This window comes from Silene latifolia, chromosome Y, assembly GCF_048544455.1.
Source record: "Silene latifolia isolate original U9 population chromosome Y, ASM4854445v1, whole genome shotgun sequence".
Taxonomy (NCBI): Eukaryota; Viridiplantae; Streptophyta; class Magnoliopsida; order Caryophyllales; family Caryophyllaceae; genus Silene; species Silene latifolia.
The window spans coordinates 73,728,614-73,739,395 of record NC_133538.1 but is presented as its reverse complement, the minus strand read 5'-3'; the positions used below and the strand labels follow the sequence as shown (position 1 = coordinate 73,739,395).

At 36.9% G+C, this 10,782-nt stretch overlaps 1 long non-coding RNA gene across 1 annotated transcript; it reads left to right on the top strand.

The window, feature by feature from the left end:
* The first annotated feature begins 4,444 nt into the window (after positions 1–4,444).
* On the top strand, positions 4,445–5,913 carry LOC141626399 (uncharacterized). Its single transcript, XR_012535982.1, has 3 exons — positions 4,445–4,520; positions 5,166–5,230; positions 5,786–5,913. It is a non-coding gene; the product is annotated as an uncharacterized LOC141626399 (long non-coding RNA).
* Positions 5,914–10,782: the final 4,869 nt, after the last annotated feature.

Here is a 10,782-nt window from a genome sequence, read left to right as displayed (position 1 = left end):
AAAAGAAGTTTTGTTATAATTAAGTTAAAGTATTCATATAATTTGCCTTGGAGTTTAATTTGTTATTCACTACCTCGGGAAACCGAGTTGGTAACAGTCCGGTTTATTAGGGAATGTCTTGCCTAAGGCTCCTTCATAAACCGGGGTGTTACAAAGTGGTATCAGAGCGAACGATCCTCAGGCCTAAACCAATGAACCTAATGAACGTAGGATGTGTCTAAATAAAATTAACCCCTGGGAATAAACTGCTAGGAGCTCACAGTGCGGTTAAGAAGGCGCCCTTAATGCGTGCTCTTTTGCCCTCTCAGTTTTAAACCAGGTAACCCGAGAGAAATTGAGTGAATGGGGTAGTTAGAAGGAAAACCTTGGATATAATCGAGTGGATGTACACCTTGAGACCCATATATTCTAACCATGCTGCAGGACAACGTTACGGTAAGTATTTTGTATGAATGATGGCGTGATCATGTGATGTTGTGGAGATGAGAATTAAAATTTTCGTGTTCAGGTTGATAATTGTTGGATTGTGGTAATCGTGAGCGTGAAAATAATTGCGAATTGATGATATTTATCTGGATGGATGTCGAATGACGTGTTGATAGTGCTATTATGTCTCGTGATATGCGGTTATGTGATCCCGAAGCCATGCTAGTATAGTATTGTGATAGTAATGAGAAACACTATTGAATTGCATGTTTCTAGTCATAGCAATCGTGATTTAGATGTAAGGAGTATATCGAGATGCTTAGGGATGCTATGGGATAGATGTTTACGTAAGTACAAAGTGTGAGATTTAAGTTAGGATGGGTTAGTATCGATAGTGTGGTTGTAAGAGCTTGGAACATAGTAAATGAATGACCTAGTGCTGAAACACGTTTTGTTTGATTTTACTCTCTGATTGATCTTACTGCCATTTGTTTTCTGTTTGTCGCCTATGGATGAAAATTTTCTGAGAGATAGTCTCGTGAGTTAGTGTTCATTTGGCGTTGGTTTCATGCTTATAGGATATACGGATTAGGAGTAATAAATATTTTAGTGGGCTGTGGTCAGGAAGTTCCTGTGCAGTGATGTTTTGACCAACGATTTTGTAAAAATCCTCATTTAAATTGTATTAATAATTTTTGTATAATTCCAACTCCATCGATCAGAAGATTCGCATATGTTTTCAAATTGATAAGCCACGAAAATTCTTGATGTATCTATATTAAATGGTAAGTTTTGCAAACTGACCCAAGTTTCGGACCAATTGCTGTCACATACTTGTTTTGACCAACTGAGTTGTAAAATCCTTTAAAAATTGAATTCTTGAGCTTTGGACCTCATTCTTTTTCTCACGAATTATTAACTCTCTGTATGTTATAAAAATGTAATATAACTCAAGTTTTCGTTGAACGGTTATTTATTCGTGATTTTTGGAAGTTACCACGTGAATCATAACTTTTAAAATGTGAATTCTATGTTGAGTTTTCATACAGTTGTTCGATTATTTCATGAGCCTTATTAATGTGAAATTATAGTGTCCTTATATGATGATAGTAGCACACATATTCATTGGTTATGTATCTTAACAAGTGATAAAAAATTAAAGTTTAGTTTATAACATTGTTGGCATGATAGTATGAGTGAAATTGAATAGCTTAATCTGATCCTTAATCGAGGGTGAAATATTTTATACGAGTCCAGTTGTTGCATATTTTATATATGTTTGGCATGTTGTAATATCTCTGGTGTGTTCATCATACTTGTATAGTGGTCGGATATATATAAATATAAAACTATATTGTCATATCTTGGTAAAGTTGGTGGCGTTAAATGTTAACTTGACTGTTCTAATATACTCGCGTGAATATTTATAATAATTATGTTTAAATGTTTACACATGGATGGTAGTAATGAGTATGTCTAAATGTTCACATGTACGATGTCATCTGGGTTCTAATGTCTTTTATGTGAGTCTGTGTGCCTATAGTTATACTTATTACTTTCATTGCATTAATTTATTGATTGAACCTAAACTTATGATATGATAATAAAATAGTGTCGTTGTTCCTTATTGGATATGTTCATAGTTGTATTGTCACGAAATGCTAAGGTGATTATTTTGACGGAAATTTTCTTACGTCAGCTATGTTGGCCAATTATGATGGGATAACCCTTTTATGATTCACATGATATGCGTTGGTTTAAATGATAGTCGTTATAGATACAATTAGTTGAGCCTACGAGTTGCCTAATTATTCAAATTGTGCAAATCAGAGAAGTTGTTCAAGTTGCTAATCTTTTATCATAGATAATGTCCTACAAAGTATATGAAGGCAAATGTGTATGTTTAAGCTAATTAGGCGATATCTTTTGTTTTTCTTTGAAAATGAGTTATACTACGTTCTTTGGACACAATTGAACGATAAGGTTGCTAAAATGTTAAACACATGTGTTATATGGAAGTAATGTTGTTGTTGTCATGGATCATATGTTGTTACTTTTATTGGGAAATATGTTTTCAGAATTTACATCATGCAAACTGACTAATTCGTGTTGCATAGCTGATGAGTCAAATGGTTTTGATTACATGTTATGTTTTCTGTGGTTTCAAAGTGTTTAAGTAGTGCGTATGTGCAGCATGTTTTAATACTCCTGGTGATTGTTAGTGGTAGGGCGGAATGAATGCGCATATGGATCAATTGTTCGGAATTAGTAATAGTTTTGACTTGAGAGAGGAATTTGGTGGGGTCAATGTTAAAATTGTATCTTTGGTATATGTATATCCTTATGGTTGATCTTTCTAAGGTTGTTGTTCTCTAGTAGATAATGCGAACTGTGATAATCTTGAGTTGACCAAAACCCTGGTACTACAACAAAACTACTCGAAAACTTGTTATATAACTTTCGCACACTTAAACCACGTGAATGAATCCTGTATCTTAACACCTTCTACGGTATCACCCTTGTGTCCTAATTTGTTTAGCTTTTAACTCAGAGGATGGATCCCTACAATGTACACCGCGAGATTACATGTCACTTGATACGACTTCAATGAGCATTGTGAGAAACTTTGTGCCGCCATGGACAAGTATGGCCATAATGGGCACCCGAGTACTTAACTAATACTCGATTAAGAGCGTATACCCTTATTGATACTATCCCGACTCGACATACTAAGGGACAGAAACACTTCTATATGAGAGAGTTGTCCACCCATTGCATGAGGTTATGCCGTGACCCCATTCATCTGGCGGGGCCAATTACCCGCCCGAGCATACCTTTGACTTTATATCAAAGGCGACCGAGATACGAATTTTATGCTAATGTACCGATGCCGAAAGTACGATCGAACCATCCAAACCAGACTTTGGAGAAGAGGTGAACCAGGAAGGGAATGACATAGAAGTCACAGAATCGAGTAAGCAAGACCTAGGACTGTTAGGTTAGAGCTAGTAACACCATGATCGATCGTTATGAAACCGTAAACCTTTAGCTCCTTTCTTGTTGTTCTTTTAGTTTGATGTTGTGTTTTTAAGTTAAGCATGAGCTAAGTAATAAGTGTTACTTGTTGACAATCAATTAATTCCATAATAAAACCTTGTTTTCGACTTTAATGTTAAGGCAGCGATCTCTTATCATGTGTTCTTTTTATTACATGTTGTTGACAAAGTGATTTTGTTGCATACGTATATGAAAGTTGAAAAGAGGTTACGAGGACGTAACCATGTTTTTAGTTGGGTAGGATTGTAAAATCTTAATGTTATGTTGCACTTGTTTATAGATTGTGGTTTGATTAAGTTGATGTTTCGTTGGGTGTACCCATGCAAATGAGTTCTCTATGTTGTGTTCTTACTTCTGTTAGTTGGTTGATGTGTAAGAGAAGCGTGTAGTTAAACTACTGGTATGGTGCTCTAATAGGTCGAGGTGAACAACGGTAGTAGGATGATGGAATGATTCGTGGTGATATGTTTGCATGAAGTAAGTTCCGGGACGTAACTTTCTTTTTTAGGAGGGTAGAATGTAACATTTTGTTTTATGGGCCTAAGTTAGTTCTTGAGTTCTTATACTAGAAAATCTGTTTTGGTACCCACGGTGATGCTTGGAGGTTTGATAGATGAGCGAACTTCGGGACGAAGTTCATTTTAAGGGGGGAAGACTGTAATACTCCGTATTTTATTTTACTATTTAAGTCGGGTAATTGTTTAGACGATAATTACGTTAAGTTATTTTACTTGACTCGCGTTGTATCGTAAGATCGAGATGTTTCGTAAGTTAATTGAGACGGGTTTACATGGAATTCGAGATGTGAGCTAACCCATTTACCCTCGACCCATTGGAGTTTACCCAATAACATGTTTAACCCAACACCCAACATCATGTTTTTACATAATTCTTAACCTAAGTTTTACCCTAACACTACACAACCCTCATCTCACCCGCCTCCCTCTCTTCGACGCACACCAACACACACACACACACGATCCTTGCATTTGATTGAAGATTGCTCATCGATTCCAACCTAATTCGATTCCCTGTTTGTAAGTCGATTTCATTCCATTGTTTATACTATTTTAAAATCGTTTTTTTCGAAAAGTTTGAAAAGAGAGTCCTGTTTATTTGATGTCTAGTTTATGCATATAAAATATCATAGTCAAATTCTTTGTGGTTTGTCCTAGGTGATTTATTTATGAACATGTCGCTGAAAAGTCCGCGAATCTGATTTGGTTGTGGAAAATGATTTGAAACCTTAATTTTTATGTCGATTCAGTTATGAGGCTTCTTCATACATAATCTTTGTATAGTCTAGATGATAGTAGGATTTGGAATTTCTGAAAAATAATGTTTTAAACTCGTTTTATGAATCAATACTTTTTATGCGACGGTTTCTGTCAGTTTTTGGAAATCAGTCTGGAAACCCTTGATAAGTATGGAATTTGGGAAAACACGTTAGATATAATTTGTAGCTAAGACTCATGGGGTTCCAATTCAATTGGCCTTGTATCAATTTGATTTTTTCTGGAATTAGTTATGTATTTTATTCCGAGTCTGTCATGTGCTGGAAAATCAGGAAAAATCATGTTTGTTCTTTAAGTTGATATTCCTACTAAGTTATGATGAGTCTAGGTTATGTGCATGATTATTTGATTGAGTAGGTGGTAATTATATATAATTATGTTATGTAGGTGATGGATATGTGAAGGTTCATAATTGATTGCTTGTGTGAGCTTGGATTTGCTGGCACTTGGAGGTAGGGAAATACACTTGACTTCTTATCGTGTTATTGAATTGTGTTGACTTGTTTGTGTTTCATATGACCAAGTTGTGAACGTGACTTGATTCGTGGTTGTTGATTACGCTATAATATGGTCGACTGAATGGTTCATGTTGAGTGTGTTATCACAACATTTGGTACCTGACATGATTTCATTCATTGGTATACATATTGTATTGCATTGTTTTATCACGAGCATTCATATGCATTGGAGATGGAGGATGTTGTGGTGACGTGGTGTGGTGATGGTGATGTTGTGATAAGGCCCAGGCGGGTTGCAGACTTGCCCTGGTGTCCTCACCAAGTGAAATGGCAGATCGACTACGGTCGATATATATAGTCTACGGGGATCGGTATGGTCTGGGCCCGGGTTATGAGTTATGAGATGTGAGTTGAGATGGAGATGGAGGTGGCGGAGGAGCATGCATCATACATATCATATTTTGTTGTTTCATTGTTTTCCCTACTCAACCTCGTGGTTGACTCTGTGTATTCGTGAACACCTGTGACGACCCAATTATTGGCGAGCAGACTTGACAGGTTTAAGAGATAGGACGGGAGCTGGATGGGCGTGAGGCACTGGATCGGAAGACTTAGTAGCTAGATCACTATTTAGAAGACTTTCACTTTTATTCATGTTAATTCTTGTAATTTGATGTAAAAGAAGTTTTGTTATAATTAAGTTAAAGTATTCATATAATTTGCCTTGGAGTTTAATTTGTTATTCACTACCTCGGGAAACCGAGTTGGTAACAGTCCGGTTTATTAGGGAATGTCTTACCTAAGGCTCCTTCATAAACCGGGGTGTTACAATGAGTCACAATGAGATGGAGAAATGGTTAACACAACGAGTTACAATGCCTAAGAAACAAGGACATATGGTTCACACAACGAGTCAGAATGACAAATACAAATGGTTCACACAACGAGTCACAATGACCAATAAAAATGGACAAATGGTTTCCACCATGAATCACAATGCCTAATGAACATGGACAAATAATTCACACTATGAGTCACAATAACAAGAACAAATGGTTCACACGAGTCACAATGCCTAATGAACAAGAACAAATAGTTCACACAACGAGTCACGATGATAAGGACAAATGGTTCGCACAAAGAGTTACAATGACAAGGACAAATGGTTCACACGACGAGTCACAATGACTTATGAACAAGGAGAAATGGTTCAAACAATGATTCACAATGACTAATGAACAAGGACAAATGGTTCACATAATGAGTCATAATGACAAGGACAAATGGTTCACACAATGAGTCATAATAATTAATGAACAAGGATAAATTGTTTACATAACGAGTTATAATGCCTAAGGAAAAAGGACAAATGGTTCACACAATATGTCACAATTACAAGGATAAATAGTTCACACGACCCACAATGCCTAATGAACACAGAGAAATAGTTCGCGCAACGAGTCACAATGACATAGTCAAATGGTTCACACAATGAGTCACAATGAATAATAAACAAAGACAAATAGTTCGCACACTAAGTCACATTGACAAGGACAAATGGTTCACTGAATGGGTCACAATGACAAGGACAAATGGTTCACACAACCAGTCACAATGCCTACGGAACAAGGACAAGTGGTTCACACAATGAGTGACAATGACAAGGACAAATGGTTTACATGAGTCACAATGCCTAATGAACAAGAACAAATAGTTCACACAAGGAGTCACAATGACAAGGACGAATGGTTTGCACAAAGAGTCAAAATGACATGGAGAAATGGTTCACACAACGAGTTACAATGCCTAAGAAACAAGGACATATGGTTCACACAACGAGTCACAATGACAAATACAAATGGTTCACACAACGAGTCACAATGCCTAACGAACAAGAACAAATATTCACACAACGAGTCACGATGACAAGGACAAATGATTCGCACAAGGAGTTACAAAGACAAGGACAAATGGCAACGAGTCACAATGAGTTATGAACAAGGAGAAATGGGTTAAACAATGATTCACAATGACTAATGAACAAGGACAAATGGTTCACACAATGAGTCACAATGACAAGGATAAATGGTTCATACAACGAGTCATAATAACTAATGAATAAGGATAAATGGTTCACACAACAAGTCACAATGCCTAATGAAAAAGGACAAATAGTTCACACAATGTGTCACAATTACAAGAACAAATAGTTCACACGACTCACAATGCCTAATGAACACAAAGAAATAGTTCGCACAACGAGTCACAATGACATAGACAAATGGTTCGCACACTAAGTCACATTGACAAGGACAAATGGTTCACTCAATGAGTCACAATGACAAGGACAAATGGTTCACACAACGAGTCACAATGCCTAAGGAACAAGGACAAGTGGTTCACACAAAGAGTCACAATGACACGGACAAATGGTTTACATGAGTCACAATGCCTAACGAACAAGAACAAATAGTTCACACAATGAGTCACAATGACAAGGACGAATGATTTGCACAATGAGTCACAATGAGATGGAGAAATGGTTAACACAACGAATTACAATGCCTATGAAACAAGGACATATGGTTCACACACCGAGTCAGAATGACAAATACAAATGGTTCAGACAACGAGTCTCAATGACTAATAAAAATGGACAAATGGTTTACACAACGAGTCATAATAACTATTGAATAAGGATTAATGGCTCACACAACAAGTCACAATGCCTAATGAAAAAGGACAAATAGTTCACACAATGTGTCACAATTACCAGGACAAATAGTTCACACAACTCACAATGCCTAATGAACACAAATAAATAGTTCGCACAACGAATCGCAATGACATAGACAAATGGTTCGTACACTAAGTCACATTGACAAGGACAAATGGTTCGCTCAATGGGTCACAATAACAAGGACAAATGGTTCACACAACGAGTCACAATGCCTAAGGAACAAGGACAAGTGGTTCAGACAAAGAGTCACAATGACAAGGACAAATGGTTTACATGAGTCACAATGCCTAACGAACAAGAACAAATAGTTCACGCAACGAGTCACAATGACAAGGACGAATGATTTGCACAATGAGTCACAATGAGATGGAGAAATGGTTAACACAACGAGTTACAATGCCTAAGAAACAAGGACATATGGTTCACACAACGAGTCAGAATGACAAATACAAATGGTTCACACAACGAGTCACAATGACCAATAAAAATGGACAAATGGTTTCCACCATGAATCACAATGCCTAATGAACATGGACAAATAATTCACACTATGAGTCACAATAACAAGAACAAATGGTTCACACGAGTCACAATGCCTAATGAACAAGAACTAATAGTTCACACAACGAGTCACGATGATAAGGACAAATGGTTCGCACAAAGAGTTACAATGACAAGGACAAATGGTTCACACGACGAGTCACAATGACTTATGAACAAGGAGAAATGGTTCAAACAATAATTCACAATAACTAATGAACAACGACAAATGGTTCACATAATGAGTCATAATGACAAGGACAAATGGTTCACATAATGAGTCATAATAATTAATGAACAAGGATAAATTGTTTGCATAACGAGTTATAATGCCTAAGGAAAAAGGATAAATGGTTCACACAATGTGTCACAATTACAAGGATAAATAGTTCACACGACCCACAATGCCTAATGAACACAGAGAAATAGTTCGCGCAACGAGTCACAATGACATAGTCAAATGGTTCACACAAGGAGTCACAATGAATAATAAACAAAGACAAATAGTTCGCACACTAAGTCACATTGACAAGGACAAATGGTTAGCTGAATGAGTCACAATGGCAAGGTCAAATGGTTCACACAACGAGTCACAATGACTAAGGAACAAGGACAAGTGGTTCACACAATGAGTGACAATGACAAGGACAAATGGTTTACATAAGTCACAATGCCTAATGAACAAGAACAAATAGTTCACACAACGAGTCACAATGACAAGGACGAATAGTTTGCACAAAAGTCAAAATGACATGGAGAAATGGTTCACACAACGAGTTACAATGCCTAATAAACAAGGACATATTGTTCACACAACGAGTCACAATGACAAATACAAATGGTTCAGACAACTAGTCACAATGCCTAACGAACAAGAACAAATAGTTCACACAACGAGTCACGATGACAAGGACAAATGGTTCGCACAAGAAGTTACAAAGACAAGGACAAATGGCAACGAGTCACAATGACTTATGAACAAGGAGAAATGGGTTAAACAATGATTCACAATGACTAATGAACAAGGAGAAATGGTTCACACAATGAGTCACAATGACAATGATAAATGGTTCACACAACGAGTCATAATAACTAATGAATAAGGATAAATTGTTCACACAACAAGTCACAATGCCTAATGAAAAAGGACAAATAGTTCACACGAGTCACAATGCCTAATGAACACAAAGAAATAGTTCGCACAACGAGTCACAATGACATAGACAAATGGTTCGCACACTAAGTCACATTGACAAGGACAAATGGTTCACTCAATGAGTCACAATGACAAGGACAAATGGTTCACACAACGAGTCACAATGCCTAAGGAACAAGGACAAGTGGTTCACACAAAGAGTCACAATGACAAGGACAAATGGTTTACATGAGTCACAATGCCTAACGAACAAGAACAAATAGTTCACACAACGAGTCACAATGACAAGGACGAATGATTTGCACAATGAGTCACAATGAGATGGAGAAATGGTTAACATAACGAGTTACAATGCCTAAGAAACAAGGACATATGGTTCACACAACGAGTCAGAATGACAAATACAAATGGTTCACACAACGAGTCACAATGACCAATAAAAATGGACAAATGGTTTCCACCATGAATCACAATGCCTAATGAACATGGACAAATAATTGACACTATGAGTCACAATAACAAGAACAAATGGTTCACACGAGTCACAATGCCTAATGAACAAGAACAAATAGTTCACACAACCAGTCACGATGATAAGGACAAATGGTTCGCACAAAGAGTTACAATGACAACGACAAATGGTTCACACGACGAGTCACAATGAGTTATGAACAAGGAGAAATGGTTCAAACAATGATTCACAATGACTAATGAACAAGGACAAATGGTTCACATAATGAGTTTTAATGACAAGGACAAATGGTTCACACAATCAGTCATAATAATTAATGAACAAGGATAAATTGTTTACGTAACGAGTTATAATGCCTAAGGAAAAAGGACAAATGGTTCACACAATGTGTCACAATTACAAGGTTAAATAATTCACACGACCCATAATGCCTAATGAACACAGAGAAATAGTTCGCGCAACGAGTCATAATGACATAGTCAAATGGTTCACACAAGGAGTCACAATGAATAATAAACAAAGACAAATAGTTCGCACACTAAGTCACATTGACAAGGACAAATGGTTCGCTGAATGAGTCACAATGGCAAGGACAAATGGTTCACCCAACGAGTCACAATGACTAAGGAACAAGGACA